The 24,349-nt window shown below is 34.4% G+C and overlaps 1 protein-coding gene across 2 annotated transcripts in view; it reads right to left on the bottom strand.

Moving 5' to 3' along the window:
• The window catches only part of RhoL (Ras-like GTP-binding protein RhoL), a 34,461-nt gene extending 10,463 nt beyond the window's left edge, over nt 1-23,998 (bottom strand). Inside the window, exon 1 of one of the 2 annotated variants that reach the window (XR_012411804.1) lies at nt 23,665-23,994. The gene's annotated coding sequence lies outside the window, so the exon portion shown is untranslated. Of the gene's footprint in view, nt 1-23,664 lie in introns of both variants that reach the window. The other variant, XM_073977733.1, reaches the window with a different exon arrangement.
• Between the last annotated feature and the right edge of the window lie 351 nt (nt 23,999-24,349).

Raw genomic sequence — 24,349 nt, 5'->3', positions numbered from 1 at the left:
AATTCCTTTGAAAAGTCCCAATTTACATTAGGCGAGTTTACTTGCGGCAATTGTCAGTTTGTGGGTGAGAGAGGGTGTTGAGAGGCAAAGGGCTACCATATACCTCACCTCTCTCTCCATCAAACTGACAATTGCCGCAAGTAAACTCGCCTAATGTAAATTGGGACAAATCTGTCTAATAATTGATCTATTTTTCCAAAACACTTTTGAAATGTTTTATAGTACGTTTACATATAACCGGATAAACCTACTGGCTTTTTAATATCAATTAAGTGGGGTACACACGATCAGTTTTGACTGTCAGTTTTGCTCAAAAAATCGGTTGCTTGCCAGTGTGGCCGTTCATTTTTGTCAGTCATCAGGCAACCACAAAATATTTTGTGGTTGCTGGACAGTTTGGCAGTTATCGATATTTCCGAAAAATCGGCAGTCAAAACTGATCGTGTGTACCCCGCTTTACAGTGCGCATATGTCAAATAAATCCTAATAGAGAAATTTAAAACGGTGTTTGCATTAGAGCTATTTCCGGGTTAACCTTCTCTATGAGGATTTATTTGACGTTTGCGCTATGGAAATGATATTTGAAATCCAGTGGATTTATTAAATCCGGTTAAGTCCAAACAGGGTATAATATAAACATGCTATTAGGTGCAAGTGAAATTAGATTTATGTTAACGCATTATAAACAAAATATAAATAAATATTGACATTTATTTATTTGATTTTGAGACATATTTATGTGACCAGGGAACAACGTTCTTTTTTGGACCACCAATGTAACAGAGATATCTTAAAGCGGCCTTACATCTAACATGTTTTATAAAACATGCGTCATTTAAGTTGTCAATTCCATAGAATATCTGTCAAAAAAATTACGTAAATTTCCAAAACACCTGTTTTAAATGCAAGTGTAAACAATCTTTAATATTTTATCAAAATACGTTCTTTCAAGATCTCCTAAATAAACAAAACTCCGTGATTAATCGGATATTTTGTAACGTTACACTTTGTAACAATTATTAAAAATATTTCTCCATTAATATTAATTTACACAAAACAATAATTATAACATAATAATCATGTCGATATGTATGTTACGATATGATTATAAAGTCTAACCGCGCACTTCGTGAGCAATAAATGTAGTCACATTCTTTGGGGCAACCAGGGAGGAGGGGTTATATTTATAAATGGATAGATCGATGATTCATCGACGAAGTTCAGGCAGCAAAAAAATCAGACTTTGAATAGCGCGCTGATGACTCTTTCAGAAAGGTTTTTTGTTTGACATTTATTTGTTGTTACTGTTTTTTTTTCTTATAGCAGAAAAAAAGGTAATCATTTCACTTATGAGCATGCAGGCTACTGTGATTAAGCGTATGGGCAATTTAATTGTCTATTTGTTATAATATTTTAGCAAACAACAACAAAATAACTAGTGTACTTGTATTTGTTGCTAATAACCCAACAATAAACAGCATCTTTTGTGCGTCAAAGTTCCGTTCGTGTTATTGTTTGTTTTGTTTATTTAACGTGATTTTTTTGTTTGACGATGACGACGAGTGTGGCGGCCAGCTAGAATGAATGACTCATCTGTTCAACTGCGATGTTTGAAAGGTAAGTAGTCACTTTCGACTTGGAGAAATATCAATTTCGGTTGTTGTTGTTGCTGCTTTCTTGGAATTTAAATGAGTTTTAGGTGGAATTAATCAACCTCAGCGTTACAACAAAACAAAAACATTCCACAAAACCCAAAATCAGCTGGCCAATAAACCGGACTAACAACCATTAGTAATGTGCGTGAGAGAATTTGTGTGTGCGAGTGCGCTCGCGCAACAAAAGACCAAGTCACGCATGCTGCGCCGTCACTTTAACGACAAAAACACAACAATTGATGCTGTCCAAACCAGAGTGAACTGACTGACCTCTTTGCCATACATGCCTGCATTGCCGATAAAACTTCCAAACCATAATGTCTGCTGTTGTCCTCACATCTTTGACATGTATCTCACACACAGATATAAGGTAACGGTTTTCTGTGTAGAATTCTCTTGAAAACTTGTCGTTAGTTGGGTATCTGTGGAATGCAACAGGTTGCCTTTCATTCGTTTTAGAATTCCGAATCATTACCTTTCTCTCTCTTTGTCTTTCCGCCTTTTGTTATTATTCGAGACCATCACTGGGTGACATAGTTTATTTTCCGGATAACTTTCTGTTGTGATTTGAGGTCTGTGTGTGGTCTAATATTGATTATCTATATCAAGGTAAGTCATGATGAAATTAAAAGGTGGCGTAAAACGCCAGCATCGTGGTTTCAATCTGTCAAATTTGTTGTAATTGTGAATAAATTGTATGAAAAAGTAAACAAACATTTTGACATATTGAAGAATTCTCGGCCAAAAATGAGTTTTTGTTTTGCTACTTACGTAAACTGTAGTGGAATTCTGTAACTCATTTTTTGAGTTACCTACAAAAATCGGTAAAATTCCAATTCCTTTGCGTATACGTCAAATGAAAACTCATCCGAAATCCATTGGATTTCATTTGACGTTTAAACAATGGAATTGACAGTTGATATCGAGCGGATTTCGTAAATGTAAACCAAGCATTAATCTTTTTTACCCTGCGTTTACATATGACAGAACAGTTGAGTACATGTATTGATTGTCAAAAACCCAAAACTTGCCCGTGTGACGTAGGCGTCCAGACAACTGCAAAAACAGTTCCAAAATTATGAATGAAAATAATCGATTTCTTTTTATTTCCATTCACATATTTTGTTTTTGTTCATGTTCTTTTGTTGTCAACACATTTCAATAATTATCTCCCTTATTTTTACAAAAATGTCAAAAATTTGTTAACCCCACTGTCTGTGAAAAAACGATGGACAGCTGGAAGACAGCCGACAAATGTATGTATGTGTTAGTAAATCAGAGTTGTATTTCAAGACAAACTGTCTGGTGAAAACGCCTAGTTATGAAGATTTATTTGACACATGTCACAATGATACAGGCACAGCGACAAAAACAGCTGGTTATCACACTAGTTGTCAAAATTCATTATTGTGAATAAAAACATATACAAAATGTAAACAAGCAATTCACAATGTATGCATCTACCTTAATTGACAATAAAGAAATTAGCCTCAAACATATTCCGTGTCGGCGAAAACAAATTTTTCGCCTTTGTTTATGAATTTTGACATTTCAAATCTTTGTTTTTGTTTGAATTCGCTTGAGATAGGACCTGTATAATTGGGCCATGATGTCGGAATAAGAAGGTGTTACATCGATAACAATATTCGGTCAATTTACCACACCAAACGTCAAAATATCGCATTACTGTGAATTGCATGTTTACCTTTTGTATGTAATTTTATTCACAATAATGCACTTCACAACTAATGTCATAATCAGCTGTTTTTGCCGTTCTACCTGTATTATTGTGCATGGATTTGATGTAACACCTTATTCCACCAGGATTTGACGTATTCACAATGGAATTTACACTTGAAATCCGGGGGATTTATTAAATCCGGTTATATGTAAAAAAATAAAATTAAATAAAATTAGTCGCACAATAATAAAGGTGTTATACCATAAACAACTGATTAGCATACTTGTTGTCAAAATGCATTACCGCAAATAAAATCACATACAAAAGGTAAACAATAATTCACAATAATGCGCTATTGTGAACAAATTTTGAAGTTTGGTCTGAATTTTGTAGTATGGCATGGCACAACAATACAGGTACAGCGGCAAAAACAGCCGATCTTCTTACTAGTTGTCGAAATTCATTATTGTGAATAAAATCACATAAAAAATGTAAACAAGCAATTCGCAGTAATGCATTATTGTGAGCAAATTTGACGTTTGACCCGATTTGATGTAACACCTTCTTATTCCACCATGTAGTACGGTGTCAAATGAACTATATGGAACTATCTAGTTCATTATGCAGTTCCAATGGCCGACGTCATTTGTATAAAAACTGTATATACGTAATATCAAACTTTATGGCGGTATCATACGTTTGGGTAAAGTTTTGTGTAATTTCAAGTAGAAGAATAAAAGAGAAGTTTCAAATTTGCCACCAGAAATGACGCAAAACTTTATTAAAGCTTTGGATGTGTTTTCAGCTTTATTCCGCCATGATATAATTCAAGTTTTTGTTTTGCTTTAACTACCAGATCTGATATCGATCTTCTTCGTTCCACTAACATTTCCCACTTCAATAAGCAGCCATCGTTTTTTAGTTCATTTCTCCAGAGATTTTTTCAAGAGAAGTAAAAGAAGAAATTATTTGCTGTCGTCATTTGTTTATCTCGACATAAGTAAAAAAAGAAAAAGCAATAACAAATCTCCCAAACAAAACAACAAAAACTATTTAAAATTAGCAAGGTAAACATTTGGTTAGCAGACCGAGAAAAAAACATTTCAAAATAAACTATGAAAACTTTGTTAAAAGTTGAGACTAAAGAAATACAATGCCATGCAAGAAAGTTTTGGGGGAAAAGGCCTATAAATTATGTGTAAATGTTGTTTTTTAACTTTTAATTTATAGGCTTTAAAGAATTAAATAAAAATATTAAAACTTTATTTTGCTTTTTTTGTGAACTAAACGGAAGTACTTTATCATATTTGCTTTTGCTTGCTCACTTTTCTTCCTCATTTTGTTTGCCCATTCCATTCCCTTTCAATTATTACATATTTTACACAATGTAATTAATATGATTTGTAATTGTTGTATGTACATTATTGTTGTAATCAACTCAAACAGAAATCTTTATTTAAATAAATTTATCTTTAAACAAATGTCACAATGCAAGCGTCGAAGCCCAGCCTGGATGTGCATATGTATGTAGCTTGTCTTGAAGTATTGGGAAAGAAGGCTGGTTGGGCTTGACTGGCTGGCTTCTCTTTTCCTGTTTAAAGAAATACGCTTTGCAACATGCATGTGTACTTTAATAAATAATCTTATAAATTCAATGAAATTGTGAGGGTGTGACATATTGTTGTTCGATAAGGTTTTGTAAGCAGATTACATACGCAACATCAACAATAAAAAAAAAAAAATTCCGAAAGGTCAAAATTTTCTGGGAAAATGTTTGGGTAATTGACAATTTAGTTATTGTGATATAAAATAGCAATCGCGATTTCGAACTGGGTTGCCTTTTTCTTCTTTATTCATTTATTTTTATTGTCAGAAATGAAGCAAGGCTGCTTATGCACCCAGGCCTTTAAGGCCAGAACAGAATCAATCGTCGCTTGCTTTGCTTGCTTCCCAAATGGCAAATTATAAAGGAATGCCAGAGCCTCCTAAAGGAGAACGCAGGCGGATTTGCAAATATGCTCTGGCATTCCTTTATAATTTGACATTTTGGGAAGCAAGCAAAGCAAGCGACGATTGATTCTGTTCTGGCCTTTACAGCTTTCTGCAAACATATTCATCATGGCGCAATATACCAGGTGGAACACTAATAGTGCATTTACATTTACGAAATCGAGTGGATTTCAACGGTCAATTCCTTTGCGTATACGTCAAATGAAATCTCATCTGAAATCCATTGGATTTCATTTGACGTTTAAGCAATGGAATTGACTGTTGAAATCGAGTGTATTTCGTAAATGTAAACCTAGCATAAGGCCAGCTGTTTTCATCCAATTTGTTAAATTAATCGTTATTGTGAATTATTCGTATGAAAATGTAAACAACAATGTCCCGGTCCACACTAGCGTGAATTTCATTACAAAATTTCATGAAATTAGGTGTTCCTAAATCGAATTCCCCACTACAGCAATTTTATGATTTTAAGTATGGTACACATTGACAAGCAAAACTGACAGTCATCGAGGTCTATTTCGTGAATATCAAAGCCTAACTGATAAAAATGTCTTTTGTAATCTCTAAATAATACCGTATATATTGTATTTCAAACGTTTTTAGCTAAATAAAAGTTGTTATTTGCCGGAAAATCGTCCTAAAAGTACGTTGACTGTCAGTTTTGAATGATAGTGTGTACTCCCCTTTACTCTACTATGGACGTCGATCTAGAGACGCATAATTTCATATCGAAATTTCAGTGAAATTACTGTAGCGTGGCCCGGGACAATTTTGACAACTTGAAGAACTTTCAATCAAAATAGTCTTGTTGTTTTAATTTTAAATTAAATAATTGCATCATGATATTCATGATGAAGTTTTCATCCGTAGGGTAACACTTATTCAGTTATTTATTTTTGGCAAAAGTCTTTATCAACACTTTAAACTTATTCTAGAAGAAGCAAATTGCAACGGGCCAGCGAAATCTAATCTTATCTCGTTTAGCCAGAAATTGGCATTAATAGACGATAACGGTAGTTACGTGTGAATTCGCTAAGGTTATCTAATCACAAGATGCTGGATTACGGTAGACGATAATGAAGAAATCGAAATAAAAATATTCAAAAAGGACGACCAAAACTATTATCTTACAGAATTCCAAGAATTCAAAAAAAAAAAAAACTAACGCCAAGTTTACATTAGAGCTTTTTGTAGAATTAATCTCCTTTTTGTAGATCTATTTGACGTATATCCCAAGAAATTGACAGTTGAAACCCACTGTAATAATATGTAAACGTACTGTATGTACCACGTCTAAAATGGCGTTTGCATTAGAGCTTTTTGATGGGTTAAACTTCTTTAGTCCGTGTTTAGACACACAAATTTATCGGGAACGTAAATTCAGTTTTTAGGCAATAGGGGGTAGGAAAGAGTATTGAGGAGCTCTTTCCTCTCTGCTCTCTCCCAAAAAACTCAATTTACTTTCCCGAGAAATGTGTGTCTAAACACAGACATATGAGGATTTATTTGACGTTTGCGCTATGGAATTTACCATGGTGGAATAAGAAGGTGTTACATCAAATCATACCAAACGTCAAAATTGGTCACAATAATGTATTACTGTGAATTGCTTGTTTACATTTTGTAAGTGTTTTTATTCACAATAATGAATTTTGACAACTAGTGTGATAGCCAGCTGTTTTTGCCGCTGTACCTGTATTATTTTGCCATGGAATTGACATTTGAAACCCAGTGGGTTTCATAAATCCGATTAAGTGCAAACGGGGTATAAAGGCCACGGCAAAATTGGTCCATTGATTGTCATTTTACGCGTTAATGCTAGGTTTACATTTACGAAATCCACTCGATTTCAACTGTCAATTCCATTGCTTAAACGTCAAATGAAATCGAATGGATTTCAGATGCGATTTCATTTGACGTACACACAAAGCAATTGACAGTTGAAATCGAGTGGATTTCGTAAATGTAAACCTAGCATAAGTTTACATTTACGAAATCCACTCGATTTCAACTGTCAATTCCATTGCATAAACGTCAAATGAAATCGAATGGATTTCAGATGAGATTTCATTTGACGTATACACAAAGGAATTGACAGTTGAAATCGAGTGGATTTCGTAAATGTAAACTTACTTTTACTATAAAAGACAACAGCCACATGGGTTAATCTTTGCTGGTTACACTTAGCTTTTCGAGGATATAAACTGTCAGCTGATGTTTGTTTACGTATACATACAAAATAACACATAACTATAAAAAAAATAGTTTCCAAAAATTAAAATGGTAACTATTGACAAGTATTTAAACAGTATTGTGATTGATTGGAAAAAAATATGGGACAAAATGCATAAATAGTGAGCAAAGAAAACATTTACGGAAAATGTAATAAAGTCGTGTTTACACTTGTACGGTTTCTCGTATGAAATAGGGTCCCCTCTTTGCTCATATTCGTATGTTTTACACGCAGTGATACATTTTTGTATCAAGGTACTTTTTGTTAAACAAGTGTCTAATGTAAAAAAATAAATAATTTTATGATTTTAAAATAAGTTTAGATTTATAAAGGCCATAATATCTCATACGACCAATCGTAAAAGTGTAAAACACGACAAACTCTGTTGTAAAAACAGTTGCAACTTTTTGTACTATATGAGCATAGTCGATTGTTTTGCACATACATCAAATACAACACTGCATGTTCGGTGGATTTGTGGCGGATTTAAAATAAACCCAGCCGTGAGAGGATTTAATTTTTGTATGGCAAATCTGGTCAGATTTGACCAGATTAAGCAAATAAATCCTCATGAAGTGGGTTAACCCGGCAAAAAGCTGTAGTGTAACCGTGCTATAACGCGGCACTCAACGATGCCATTGTGCTGAGGCCTTAAAAGTTATCCAAGTGCATGTTTTCCTTGACAAATTAAATCACAATGGAAATCGACATTAATGCAGTTTTTGGAAAAAGCGAAAACACAAAAATCAAATCTTTGTAAAAAGTCTACAGATTAAACATTTAAATCATCAATTTGAATACACTTTTTTATTTTTTTGTAATACTGATTAAAGAAGAATAAGAAATTTATGAGAACAACAAAAAAAGACGAAGATGAAGAAAATATATGGAATTGATAAGAAAACTACAGGCGAACTCCCAAGACTTCGTTCGACAGAAGAGAAAACTGAAAAAAAATGAAATTGTACACAAAGTTATGGAAGAAACCACAAATGTTTAAAGATTAAGATGACAGACAACGAACTTTAAGATGAAGATGGCGATGACAGTAGGAACAGCTGCAGCAGCAACAGCAATATTGTTATTGTGCTGCTGATAGAATGGCCTTATAGAACTTTTCCCCGCCCTCAGCTTTCAATAATTAAAGTTCAACTATATTGTTGACATTTCCTCCTCCTTGCCACTTGACAATCAAATAACAATAACAAACAATATGACAAGAAATGTCGAAGAAAAATTCATTCAATTGAAATTAAAATAAATGGTAAATGGAAATTTATTTACTATGTGGTTGGTTTTACTAGCAGGTTACCGGAGGTCATAATAAATTGTTTTCGAAAAATAAAATGAACATAAATTTGAAACAAATTATTATAAACAATTAAGAGTAGTTTAAAATAAGAAAATTTAGAATAGAGGGTACAGAGTCGGAATATCTCTTTTTTTTTGGTAAGATAAAAAGAGAGCATAACATTGTTAACGGCATACATATGTTTTGACTTCCTCCGCTTATTCTTTATCGAAATACTGACTCAGCCTGTTTTGTTGTTGTTGTGGAATGAACTACATTCCTGACATTTGTAATTTGATAGGTTATTGTCGTGAAACACTTTTTTATAATAAATTATGGAATTCAAAAACATGCCTCAGACACGACAGATACCATCAATAAATTATGTTTGATGTTGACACAACATAACCCAGTAAAACTTTGGGATTTAAATAGTAAGAGGTAATCGGAAATTATACGTATGATTGTGGGAAGCTGAAAATTTGAAGCATTGTGGCGTTTTTTTTATTGGGATAGCGTTTGCAATTTTGTTTTTTCAAAATATTCTGGCTTAATCCCATTGTTGTTGTTTTAATATTTTAAAACAACTATTTTATTAGTGGAAAAGATTTGGCATTGTTCGCCAAGGGGTAAGGCAGGGAAATGGGATTGATGTTTGGGTATAAAAAGTTTCTTGTTGAAGAAGTTATTGAAAAATAACTTCGGTGGAGAATATCCACAAACAAGAAACAAGGGAACTGATGAGATCCAGTGGCGTGGATCGAAACTATAGTATTCCCTGCCTTACCCCTTGGCGAACAATGCCAAATCTTTTCCACTAATAAAATAGTTATTTTAAAATATTAAAACAACAACAATGGGATTAAGCCAGAATATTTTGAAAAAAAACAAAAAAGGAAGCTGAAAATTTTAGAAAAAATTATAGTATCTGCATCAAATTGCCAGCTGGCATTGTTTATGTTTAGAACTAGGACGGTATCTGAAGGTCTCGGTACATAAGAAGCCGCGCCGCCTAAAGCTGAAAACACATCCAACGTTTGAGTAAAGTTTTGTGTCATTTCTGGTAGAAGAATAAAGAAAAATAGAAACTTGGCAGTCTTTTCGAAATTTGCTCGGCCTTCTTTATTCTTTTATTTTTATTATGTCAGAAATGAAGCAGGAAAGCAAGGCAATCAGGTGAGGCAGCTTATGTACGCAGGCCTTTAGATCGTCTCGATTCTGATGGCAGCTACATACCTTATATGAATTCAAATTAATATAAAGAAATCATCTGTTAATAGCAGACCAGTTTTATTCTCATAGCATAGGAGACTTTTTGGAAAACATCTATCGATGTAAGAGCTCATATACGGCCCGTCGAGTGCCGCGTTACAACAACCACATGAAAACTGCAAGAAAAAACTTGGCATCACTTACACGTTTTTCATGTGGCACAACGGACCGTGTGTGCCGAAGCCTTAAGGCTCTCCTGGTGGTGTCCTTTCGTCAATTCCTTTGAGTTTCAGCTTTGAAACGTGGGGCTTGATTCTTGTTCTATGAAAATTTGAAATGAAAACTAATTCCTTTATAATTTTGTTCATTGGACAGTTTTTTCCTTTATAAAAGTTTTCATTTCACATTTTCATAGAAACAGAATTAAGCCCCTGTAGTGCAGTTCCCTAATTCATTTTTGAGTTACCGACACTTGTCGTTAAAATTAAAATGCTTATAATTTCGGTAATTACCGATATTTCTCGGTAAGTTAGCGACGAATAAAAAGCGGTCGTACAGTTCTACCGATAGCAAGAGTGTTGTCAACATTTATTTGTACTTTTCATTCATAATTTTGCGTTTTAATCTAACCGATTTTTGTCGGTAAGTCAAGAAATGAGTTAGAGAATCGCACTACTGGAGTCCAAAAACTTTGGTTTCCCCGAAAGCGACGACGGCAGAAACACCCTATTGCCCCTATCAGATCGCCTTCGAACCTCTAACTTTCGTTCTTGATTTGTAAAAACATCTTTGGCAAATGTTTTTGCTAAAGCTAGTTTTATAGTACGTGTATATATAACCGGATTTAATAAACCCACTGGGTTTTAAATGTCAATTCCATTGAGAATATGTCAAATAAACCCTCGTAAAGAAGGTTATTCCGGAAAAAAGCTATAATATAAACAGGCTGTAACGCTGGTTCAAGAATTTCATCTTTTGCTAGCTGGTTTCATTTGCGGTTGGAACTAGGACATCTAACTTTCGTTCTTGATTTATGAAAACACTTTTTGGAATTGTTTTTGCTTATGTTAGTCTTATACCCCGATTGAACTTAACCGGATTAACCCAGTGGGTTTGGGTTTCAAATGTCAATTCCATAGCGCAAATGACAAATAAATCCTCATAAAGTGGGTTAAACCCGCAAAAAGATCTAGTTTAACCGCGCTATTACGCTGGTCCAAGAACTTCACCTTTTGTTCCACTCACTTAAACGTAGCAACACCCAATTGCTAGCTGGTTTTGTTTACGGTTAGAACTAGGGCGGCTCTGATCATCTTCGAACCTCTAATTTTCGTTCTTGATTCATGAAAACATCATTGACAAATGTGTTGCTTAAGTTAGTCCTGGGTACATAAACTGCCACGCCTGCTTGCCTTGGTGTCCTGCTTCATTTCTAAAATAATAAAAAAGAAAAGAAAGACCGAGCAAATTTCGAACTGTGTTGCCCTTTTCTTTTTTATTCTTTTATCAGAAGCAATCAAGGCAAAGGTAGCTTATGTACCTAGGCCTTTAGTCTAATGGCAGCTTCATACCGTATCAGAATTTGCATCGTCTGCTAATTGCAGACTAATTTTATCCTCATATGTATAATAAAAGACCTCTAAGGCCCTATTGGGCACACCAATTCAGTCATTTCCTTTAAGTTTCAATTTTGCAACCACCGAATTCCAAAAGATTTGGTTTCCCTGGAAGAGGCTGAGAGAACCATGATAGTAGCTAAAGGCCAGAACAGAATCAATTGTCGCTTGCCGTGCTTGCTTCCCAAATATCAAATTATAAAGGAATGCCAGAGACTCATAAAGGGTAACGCAGGCGGATTTGCAAAGAGGCTCTGGCATTCCTTTATAATTTGACATTGGGGAAGCAGTCAAAGCAAGCGACAATTGATTCTGTTCTGGCCTTAAATCCATTTCATCGCTTACCCTGCGTTTACACATGACAGGACAGTTGGGTTCATGTAATGATGTCAAAAACGCAAAACTTGCATGTGTGACGTAGGCGTCCCGACCACTGCAAAAACAGTTGTAAAATTATGAATGAAAATTATCGATTTCTTTTTGTTTTCCGTTCACATATTTTGTTTTTGTTCATGTTCTTTTGTTTTCAACACATTTCAATTATTATCTCATGTATTTTTATAAAAAATGTCAACAATTTTTTTAGCCCGGCTGTCTGCGAAAAAATGATTGACAGCTGGGAGTCAGCCGACAAATGTATGTATGTGTAATGGATACTTTACACGGTATGCTTTTTACATATGAGTTGTCACTTCTCCTATACAAAATGTATATGCAAAGTGACAACTCATATGTAAAAAACATACCGTGTAAAGTACCCATAAGTAACTCAGAGTTGTATTTGCAGATAGACTATCTTGTGTAAACGCCTAGTTATGATTGAAATTAGGACAGTATCTGACGTTTGTTCTTGATTAATGAAAACAAATTTTTGCAAATTTTTTCCTTAAGTTAGTCTTACGCTGGTACAAGAGTTTCACGTCTTATTTTGTAATAGTAACGCTTACAAATTGATTGTTTAGCCACGGTCCACACTAACGTGAATTTCATTAAATAATTGCATGAGATTAGGCGTTTCTAGATCGAATTTCCCACTACAGCAATTTCGTGATTTTACTCTAGTATTGAACTCGATCTAGAAACGCCTAATTTCATTCAATTTTTTAATGAAATTCACGCTTGTGTGGACCTAGACTTAGAACATTACATCATGATTTAAAAACCAATAAAAGTAGTTCATATGTCTTATTTCATTATTTCTTATCATTTTATAATATAAGGCCATGTTTATATTATAGCCTTTTGCAGGGTTAACCTCCTTCATAATGAGGATTTATTTGACGCATGGCACAATTACCCAGGTAGTGGCATCGTAAAATTTTGAATATGTTATGTCAAAACTTTCTTTATGTTGTTGGGGAAATTACAACAAAAATATTTTTTTATAAAGGGATTTGACTTTTCATATTCGATCAGCTGGTGTGATACCACTACCTGGTAGTTCTGCCATGATTTGACGTATACGCAAAGGAATTGATATTTGAAACCCAGTGGGTTTGTTAAATCCGGTTATATATAAACGACCTATAAGACCTTTTAGAAAACTTCTGTCGATTGACGACCCTATAAGTTCGTTTTCTTCCGTTATTGGAATGCACTCACCATAGCTACTAGTTTGTCTGGTATTTCTTAAAATTGTTTGCGGTTACATTCTGGTATTTCCATGGCCATAATGAGATGCTTCCATAAAATGTATATCAGATTAATTTGTATTCATCGCAAGGTAATACTATTTTTCGCCCATGTCCCTCTTTCTCTATGTGGTGAATCATTTACCCAATATGGGGTAATTAATCTTTCAAAACAAATAAATTAACCAAAACTCGAGTCAGCTCGGCAGAGAAGATATTAAAGATTTCTGGCATGACTCTTGCCACATTTCAAATGCAAATAATAGAGATAGCAAAAAAAGTGAAAGGACTTATAGGGAGAAATAAAAAAATCATCTCAACAAATCCATTTAAATAGCAAATCATGTGCAGGCTGGATATTTTTTAAAAACATGTTTGCAAACCGGCAATGGATCAAACGTGGGAATATCTTGGTTCCAAATTCATAGATTTCAATAGGCCACAGGTTATATGACATTACAAATTCTCCGACCATATTTCTTCCCCTTGGAGGGAGAGACCCAACCGTCAATTAATAATAATCAACTCACGTCACCACATTGTAACCAAATCATGCCATTGGAATTTCTAATGAACTACAATTCGTTCGTTTATTTTTTTGTGGTAATGATGATGATGTTCCAGTCAGTCATACCAGGCAAGTCCGATTTGTAATAAAAAAAAGAAATTATTCAACAGCCTGGATTTTATTACTCCGTTTTCGTGGCTATTTGTTGAGTTGATCTTTTGTTGTAAATGTTTTTTGTTTAATTATAGAGACTAAAATTGAAACAAATGTGGTTTACTGGTTAAAGATGGATGTGTGGATGGGTAGTTGTGTTACGGTTTGGAATGTTTGGTTTTTTTTTCAAGACCAGAATAGATCTTTTGTGTGGTATTTAAAAGAAAAAATAAATTCTAGAGAAATGTTTTTAATAAAATATGTTTCTTGGTAATAAAAAAGAAAGATCCTATGGTCTAGACCAAGAGAATAATAATAACTTATTTTGTAGTCTCCTTTTATGGGACTAAATGTGGAGCCGTTCTATAGCAGAGCTTTTATTTTTTGCCGTAGAGATCTAAATCACGTCTTGTAAACATCCTGAAAAACAACTAATTCTACATGACGATTTCAATATCCATAAAATAATTAAAATAGATATCTAGAAGATACCCAAAAGACTACTTAAATGTATATTCGATAAAAATTATACCGCCATATTAAGAATTGTAGAAAAGGAGAAATATTTGAGAAAATCGCCAAAACAATGGGACAGTTTCGTGCGAAAGTTTCAGTGTGTGATTCAAAGTTACAAAATATACGAAACATATAGTACGTTTACATATAACCTGATTTAACAAACCCACTGGGTTTCAAATGTCAATTCCATGGCATATATTTCAAAAAAAATCATCATGAAGAAGGTATAATACAAACATGGCCATACCGTGGTTATTTAACGCACATAAGAACAAAAATTTCCAAAAACAATCCTAATCTTCAACCATATTGACAAGTGTTTGTTTCAATTTGTTTGCACTGCTGCTACATTTGTTCACAAACTTTGTTTGGTTGATTTCAAAGAATTTATTAATTTAATTGTAAACTTTCGATTTTCATTTATTGAAATTCATAGAACCCATAACTTCCACGAATAGGAAGTTTGAAATTTTTATAAATTTTCAGGAAATTTGCTCTCGTAAATTGACATTGTGATTGATTAAATGTTTGTTCTGTTGTTTGACATTTATTAAATTTTGCGTTTTTGCAAATTACTTTTATTTCTATTGTCTAAATTTAAAATAATTGGCGTTAAATATCAAAATATAATTAGCTTACAGCATACCAGTTTTTTTTTCACAGAATAGAAGACAATTTAAGAACTCCTATCGATGGAAAACTCTCTGGTTGTTGTGCCCTTCCGTCAATACATTTAAGTATCAGCTTTGCAACCATACTTCCACTAGATTCCAAAAGCTTTGGTTTTCTTTGGAAGAGACAGAGAGAATCATGATAGTAACTACGTCCGATTGCTAACTGGGAACTAGGACGGTTCATCTTATCTTAAGTTCATCTTACGAAGGTCCATGAATTTCACCTATCTCTTCTTAATACATATGCCCCCAAACTGCTTCCACATCAGTCATTAAATCATGGTCTAAAAACCAAAGAAAGTCGAACGGAAGTCCTATTTCATTATTCCGTGCCCAAAATTTCTTATGATTGCTTCATATCTGAGTTTACCAACTGCTAATAGCAGACCAATTTCATCTTCATAAATCGATTATAATTGGAACCACGACGGAGTCTTTTAACCTCTAACTTTGCTTCTTAATTAATGAAAACATATTTGGTAAATGCTTGCGTCTAAGTTAGTCTTACGATGGTCCAAGTATTTAACCTCTCACTTCGTAATACTAATGTTCTCAAACTGGTTCCACATCAATCATTAACTCTTTATTATTCCACCAATCGCCTTGAGTGAACTTACCAGCAGCTAATAGCAGATCAGTTTTATCCTTATATATCATTTAAAAATTGGCACTACGACGGTATCTGATCGCCTTTAGACCTCTAACTTTCGTTCTTAATTAATGAAAACATCTTTGGCAAATGCCTGCGCTTATGTTAAACGTATTTTACTCTTGCACTTAAAACAGCTGTTTTGGGAGTTTACGTCATTTACTTGATTGTACCCAGCAAAAAGTTTGCATCCGCGGATGCAGTTAAATCACAGAACAATTGCCGCTGGAGTACATCTTTTCCTATGAATTCACCTATGAATTTTACAAGAGAGCGCGCAGCTAGGATGCACTCCATTTTGCTTCCACGGAACACAGCTAGGATGCACTCCATTTTCGATCCAAATCACAGCCTTTGATGTAGTGTTTTGGATTGAATTTAAATGCAGTCTAAAGATGTTATAAAATGCAAGCCATTGCAAATATCCCAAAATAAATAAAATACATTGCTTATTCGTGTAAAACAAGAATATTGACTTTATTACATTAAAACAAATTATAAAAACGCTCCATTAAATTTGATCGTAACTAAGTTTACTTCCTCTACTCTGTTTTTTATAACATCGAAATTGATATTGCTTCATCATCGAAATGGTTTTTCATTTTTCCTCCTAGTACTTCAGTTCAGATTTCCAAAAAACTCCAACTCCACTTCAAAAATAATTTGCGTCTCGTGAATTACAGCAATGTTCATAACTTTAGTTTGTATTTCTTTATTTTTTATAAAACAAATTCTTAGAATTTTAACACTCTTGTGTTCAGAAAAAAAGATTGCGACTGTAGGGATCAAAAAATTGGCTTGCTTTGCTAGGGATCTTTAAGCGAGTGCTTCCAAAATGTATCGAGCGCAGTGCATTTTGTATGTATTGAAATCATAACTCAGCATTGCACTACTTCCAAACTTTTTTGCTGGGTATGGAATTGGCAACTTAAATGATGTATTTGTTATAAAACATGTTGAATGTAAAATGCGTTTTAGTCTCACTACACTCCAACAATTTCACCTTTCGCTTTGTAATACTAATGCCCCCTAAATGCTTCAACATTATTATATTTTCATCTTACAACTTTGTTGGATATTTCCAAAGAATTTATTGATTTTATTATAAATTATCCACAGCTAACTTCCACGAATCGGAAGTTTGAAACGTATATTGATTTTCAGGAAAATTTGTTCTCATATATTGCCACTGTGATTGATGAAATGTTGTTTGTTCTTTTGATTGACATTTATGTTGTTTTGTGCTCGCGGAATTTATGTACTTTTTTTCTATTAATAACAGGTGAGGTGTTGAAATATGGCAAATAATAATTTCTTGAAATTATGTGTTTTCCCAAAAAAACGCAAAATTTCAGTGAAATTGCTCTATTGCATTACTTCGGTTGACTTTTGTGATGCATTTTATAAAAAAAACGGCTTGATGTAAATACGGCCTTAGTTAATTCCTTAGTGCTTAATTTGCAATTGAATAAACAAAACATTTAAAAAAACTTGTTATTTTCACAAACATGGAAGTTTAACAATACAAATTAAAACAAGTTTAAATGAAAAAGAAGAGCGGCTTAATTTCAATTCGCAGTCATCAAATTTGGAGAGATAATTATTATTTTGACAAGCAATAACCAGAGATATAGAATAATTATATCTCTCATACTCTAACGTTTAATTTGTCAACAAGTATGTGGCATCCAGCCATACTCTGAATGTCATCAAAGTGTCTGAGACAGAAAGGGAGAACAAAAGACTCCCACCCATTCAAATGAACCGATAAGCAAGGTGTCACTGATTAGCTGATATCGGTTTTTATTATTGCGGAGCGAATAAAAAGAGAGCGAAAAATTGAGAAAAAGGGCACCCAATAATGATGTATTCCAATTGGGGACTTAACTGGTATTTACCTGATAATATTGGTATGTCAGGTGGAAATGTTGTTGCGACTGAAACGCCGAAATACCAGGAAAAAGGTAAACAACAAATTGGAATTTTATTATATGAAAAACAAAATTGCAACAAAAGCAAAAAAAACAACAACACATAGCCACAGAGTCAGTCAGCCACACAACAATTCAGTTAACCAAAACTAAACAAACACAACAATGGCAACAAAAACACAAGGTCATCACTAACTACTAGCTACGAAAAACAAAACACCCACTTTACACTCTTCTCACTCTCCACTCTCGGTCACACAATTTCTTTCTCTATTTCACTGGATTACGTTTTGCCGAATGAATTTTTGTAGAGATACTGGGCAATTCGATGATGTATTCGCATTGGATTCGCATTTATAAAACAAAAACAACACCAACAATCAGCCAGCCAGCAGCACACAAGTTTGGATAATTAAAATTGTTAATACAGTGGAATCACTATAATTCATTATCATGGCACAATTAACAGGTAGATGCATCAGCAAACAACTACAACAAAACCGAGTTCAGTACTGTGAAATGTCAAAAATGTTTTACAAAAATAAAGCGATTCACACATTTTTTTCAACAAAATTTTGTTAGGCAGTTATTAATAAACACATTATAACAAAAATCCGTCAAAAATTCACAGTTTTTCTTTTAAATTTTTGTTTTTTTAATTTTGTGTTTTCAATTACAACAACTTTTTTGACAGCTCACAGTACATCAGCTGGGCTGATGCGGGTACCTGTATGATTGTGCCATGTTCATTATGACAAAGGGACAAGCAATGCTTTTTTAAGGAATTCGATTGGAAGGTTTTCAACTTTAAAGGAACGATTAAACCTCAACGAAACTGCAAGGTGGGTCAAAAGTGTCATGTGATTTAATAATTTTTCGTTTATAAATATTTTTTTTTTATTTTTTCAGCTTATATAAATAACACTTGAAGAATAAATAATGGAGAGATGATACATTGCTGACGGAAATAATATAATATACTCGAAAGAGAACAACGGACTGGTGGTGAAGGAAAGTGGAAAATCTCAACTCTCCACATCATCACAGATCTTTATGATCTTATCTGAAGCACTTTCAGACATAAATATTTTGACGGCATGATCCCTATTCACAGATCGTGCCTTAATTATCGCACATTGGGCAAACTGTTGTATGGTGATGTCAACTACGAAATCTTACCGAATACTTTTTCTCGTGAAAGATAGACCTCATTCCCCTTATCATAAGGAAAGTGAAAAACATACATTAGATGTTCGACTTGGTGACTGTGGGATAGATCTGGAAGCTCTGTGGTAGGCAATCACTCTCTAGGAGAGCTTTATGATCTTTCACACGTGAATATGTTGCCCTTTACCAGCATTGAGAAAGCTTTTCCCATGTAATTGTGGTGATTAGACAGATCCATCATTGTACCATTTGTGTTACATGCTCCCAATTCACTGATCGTTCTAAGTTATCGCACATTAGGCCAACAGTCCCATGTTGTATAGAATTGGAATAACAACAAAGTCTTACCAGAAACTTTTTTCTGGTAAAATATATATCTCATCCCCCTTACCAAAAGGAAAGTGAAACCCATACAGCGGATCTTCGAATTGGTGACTGTGGGATAGACCTGGAAGGACTGTGAAGGGCAACCATTCTCTAGTAGCTCTCTAAGTAAGTCCATATTTACATTACGCAATTTTCCATGCGGCAATTGTCAGTTTGATGGAGAGAGAGGTGAGGTATATGGTATCCCTTTGCCTCTCAACACCCTCTCTCACCCATAAACTGACAATTGCCGCAAGGAAAATTGCCTAATGTAAATATGGACTAATCCCAAAGGCATCACTGCCTCATTGTAGATCCGTCAAGGCGAGAATCATGTAAAATACAAATGCCATAGTAAACATCATTTTTTCGTAAGTGAAATCTAGAAATAAATTTAGCTGAGTCTGATTTCAGAAGTAGCGGCAGTAACCCATCTTTTCTCCTTTATTGGCATTGATCGAGACCAGTACAATCTTAATTCGGAACACGAAATATTACGTTAATTGCTCTCTTGGCCTGGCAGTTGTTGCACTCTGGTACTTGAGTAAGTTGAGTAAGAACTAACTGAAATGGCTTTCCTACTAAAACCTTGCAGGTCTTGAAGAAAGCTCAATCCTGTTGGGAATTCATAGACTGATTGTTTTGGTATTCTGGAACCTGAATAAGTGGAGAAAAATCCTAAAATGGCTTCTTCTTCCATTCTATTAAAATTTAGGAAGTCTTGAAGAACTCTCTCAGTTTTGTGTTGATCTCCTGTCCAGGCAGTTGTAGTATGTATTCTGGAACCTGAGTAATGGAGCGAAATCTTACTGAAATGGCTTCTGCCTCCGTCGTTTCAAAACCTAGGAAGTCTTGAATAACGCCTTTAGTTTTGTCTTGATCTCCTGGCCAGGCAGTTGTAGTATTTTGGAAACTGAGTGAGTGGACCGAAATTTAAATGAAATGGGTTTGACTCGGTCCTTTCAAAACCTAGGAAGTCTTGAATAACGCTTTCAGTTTTGTCTTGATCTACTGTCCAGGCAGTTGTAGTATTCTGGAACCTGAGTAAGTGGAGCGAAATCTTAATGAAATGGCTTCTGCTTCCGTCCTTTCAAAACCTCGGAAGTCTTGAATAACGCTTTCAGTTTTGTCTTGATCTCCTGTCCAGACAGTTGTAGTATTCTGGAACCTGGGTAAGTGAAATGGTTTATGCCCCGTTCTCTCAAAATCTAGAAAGTCTTGAAGAATGCTCTACATTCTGGAACCTGAATAGGTGCCTCTGTCCTATTAAAACATAGGATGTCTTGAAGTTGGGATCAAATTACAATGAATCACGATAACGCAAACGAGTGGAAGAAGGACAAAGAGCTCCAAGAATTCTTTCAAAACCAGGGAATGGCAAAACGCAGCCTACCCAAGTTTGTTAACGCCACAGCGAATTTCTTTCAAAAAAGAAACAACAAGGGAGGCCAAAATGGAGAAGATGACGATTAACATATTGCTCATCCAAAATTGGAAGCAGAAGCGGCTTTCGCTACAGAATACATGATAACTCTGGAACTGCCTCAATTTCACTGGAGAATGCAAAAGTGAACAAAAAGTTGGCACATCTGAGTTTGAAACGATTGTAGGGCCTGTGGAAAATAACACTCAATGGACCACAGTAAGAGAATAAAAGAAAAACATTATTTAGACAAAGACGTAGGAGAACCCGTTTTGAACGAACGGTACAGACCAAGCACGATACAATCCAACCTTCTATTGAGGCCAGAACAGGATTTTCTACAGAAGACCACAAGGTCTCCAAATAGAAACCAACAACTTCTTTTAGAGAAGGCCGAATGGTATACTTGTAGAAGGGCACGAGTAGATCATATGGAAAAGCTCGTGGTGTATTTCCATAGATTGTCAGAAAGTATTTTTTCAGAAGCCCAGTAGTCTTCTTATCAAAGACCACAAGATTAGAAGGCCAGAGGGTCATCACATAGATGACAACGAAGTCTTCCTGGAACTAAAACATTTTTTCTAAAATAAGTATAGAAGATTTTCATATGGAAAAATGCCTTCGAAACACCTTCATTTGATACAAGATCTGTCAAAGGTCTTCTATAAAAGAGGAACTCCTGAGAATATCGCCTAAATCTCTCCATACCAATATGGAGAGGGTTAAAAGTTTCAAATATCTAGGAATTACAATAACTGAACTGGCCAGAGAAGCATTTTCAAAATACAGGCGAGTATTTACGAGTCATGACATTAATCTTGAAACAGTGCTATTGTACGCAATGGAAGTATGGACCATAAAAACTGCTGATATAAGAAGACTTGAAGCTTTTGAAATGTGGATTTATAGGAGAGTTCTGAAAATTCCTTGGACAGCCCATGTGACAAATGCCGATGTTCTAAGAAGGATGCACTGCGAAAGAGAACTTACCTCAGTTATAAAAAGACGAAAGACAGCGTATTTGGGGCATATAATGCGAAATCAAAAATATAAATTACTGCAAATTGTAATCCGCACAAAGATAGAAGGAAGGCCTGTTAGTCTCAGACGTCGACTAAAGACAGAAGACCTCATAAAGATATTCTATAGATAGTAAAACTTCTACGTACAGAAGACCTGTCAAAGGTGTTCTATATGTTGCAGACCTGTCAGAGGCTTTCTATAGATAGAATATCTCTCAAAGGTCTTCTGTATATAGCAGACCTCGTAAAGATATTCAATAGATAGAAGATCTCTCAACGGTTTTCTAAAGATAGAAGACCTCCCAAAGGTCTTCTAAAGGTAGAAGACCTTTAAAAGGTGTTCCAAAGATAGCAGACCTCTCAAAGATCTTCAATTGATAGTAGACCTCTCAAAAGTCTTCTATATATAGAAGACCTTTCAAAGGTTTTCTGTTGATAGAAGACCTTTCAAATGTCCTCTAAAGACAGAAGACCTTTCAAAGTTTTTCTATAGATAGAAGACCTTTCAAAGTTTTTCTATAGATAGAAGACGTTTCAAAGGTCCTCTAAAGACAGAAGACCTTTTAAAGGTATTCTAAAGATAGACGACCAGTAAAAGGTCTTCTAAAGATAGATGACCTCTTGAAAGTCATATAAAGACTCTCAATGGTTTTCTATAGATACGAAACCTCTCAAAGGTTTTCTGTAGATAGAAGGCATTTCAAATGTCTTCTATAGATGGACGACATCTCAAAGATCTTCTATGGATAGAAGACCTTCTACAGAAAGAAGACCTTCTAAAGGTCCTATACAGATAGAATACCTTCTAAATGTCTTCTACAGAAGACTTTCTAAAGGTCTTCTAAAGATAGAAGACTCCGTAAAAGTCTTGTGTAGTTATAAGACTTTCTACAGATCATAAAATAGTCTTCTAAATGTTGAAGGGCCCTTAGACGTCTTTTGCTGCCTATAGGAGATCTTAAGAAGTCTTCTGTTCTCTATTGAATACTTAAAAGAAGTCTTATTATGTCTATAGGAGACCTGAGGAGGCCTTCTTGCCTATAGAAGACATCAAGAGGCCTTCTGTCGCCTATACAAGACCTCAAGAGGATTCTGTTGTCTATGGAAGATCTCCAGAAGACTTCTGTTGTGTAGAGAATATCCCAAAACGTCTTCAAGATGCGTTCTGTTGTCTATATAAGATGACAAGAGGTCTTCTAAGGATAGACGACATCTCAAAGGTCTTTTGTAAATAGAAAATAGGTCTTCTGTAGATACACGACCTCTTAAAGATCTTCTAAAGATAGAAGATCGTCTACAGAATGAACCTTCCATACATAGAAGACTTTCTAAAAGTCTTCTATAGATCGAAGATCTCCTAAAGGTCCGTCATAGATATAAGACTGCGTAAAAGTCTTGTGTAGAATAAGGACCTTCTACAGATCTTAAAAAAGACTTCTAAATGTTGAAGGTCCGCTGTGTCTTTTAACCACGTTCGCCTGTAATTTATTAATTTCGATTTGTTAGGCTGCTGCTGCTGGTGTGGCTTCTGCTTTCTGTAAGTTTTGATTATGAATATGATGGGAAGGCGCTGCCGGACGTATAGTAAAAGATATTCATAAATAATTTATATACATATGTATGGACAATATGTACACACGTACATACATACATCAATCTATTACTGAACACACGATCTGTACAAACCATAAAATAATTAATTTTTGCACTCAATAAAATACATATGGGATTTTTTTCGTTTTTCTTTCTTTTCAATACACACATCGACACAAACATATAAATTATTTTTTTTATATAATTTAATTATTGTTGTTGTTTTTTTTAATATAATTTTTCATTGGTTTCTTAGATAAAATATTAATTGTTTAGTTAAGAAAAATTAGAGAAAGAGAAAAACACACATAACAAATAAAATAAACATACATTATTTCTTCTATTTCGTTTCAGCAACTCAGAAATAAAATCAAATTTATTGCAAATTCACAATTTTTTCACTTTCTCACGGAAAAAACGTGTTTTTATTTCACTTTATTTTTTTCTTCTTTTTTGCAAAAAATGTGTTTGAAATTTTTGTGACGTTTTGTTTTTAAATTATTTTTTCCTTTTGACCGTATTTTTTTGTTGGGTTTTATCCGCTTTGCCGTTTTTGTTATCGCTTTTATTTCAAACTTTTTACAAACCGCTACGCTATTCTGATCAAGCGCTTTAACGTACCGATCGCTTACACAGTCACTTAACAACTCCCCATTGAGTGGCTGTCGTTTTTGGTCATTCACTTGTAGCGAGCTGTTGCTTGGTGGTTTTCTGCTGGTGTCTGTTGTTGTTGTTGTTGCAGTTGTGTATTTTTCAGATACTCTTGCTGAGTATGAGTATCTGATAGATATGAAAAAAAATCTCTCATATCTGTGAATGGGACTCTTTTGTTAAAGAATTGTTAGAGAATTGTGTTCTCTTAAATTAGATATTTAAAAAAGAGCGGTGTAAATACGCCTTTTGTGGAAAATACCCTAGCATCAGCATCAAGGTCTTTCCTAAGAAGACCTGATGTCCTCCATACGAAGACCTTGTGGACTTATATGAGAAGACTTTTGGTATATGGAATACTACA

The sequence above is a fragment of the Musca autumnalis genome, unplaced genomic scaffold (genome assembly GCF_047663935.1).
Source record: "Musca autumnalis isolate F117 unplaced genomic scaffold, ASM4766393v1 scaffold_1, whole genome shotgun sequence".
In the NCBI taxonomy this organism is placed as follows: Eukaryota; Metazoa; Arthropoda; class Insecta; order Diptera; family Muscidae; genus Musca; species Musca autumnalis.
Note: the sequence above shows the minus strand (reverse complement) of the source record. Positions and strands in the feature narration are given on the sequence as shown.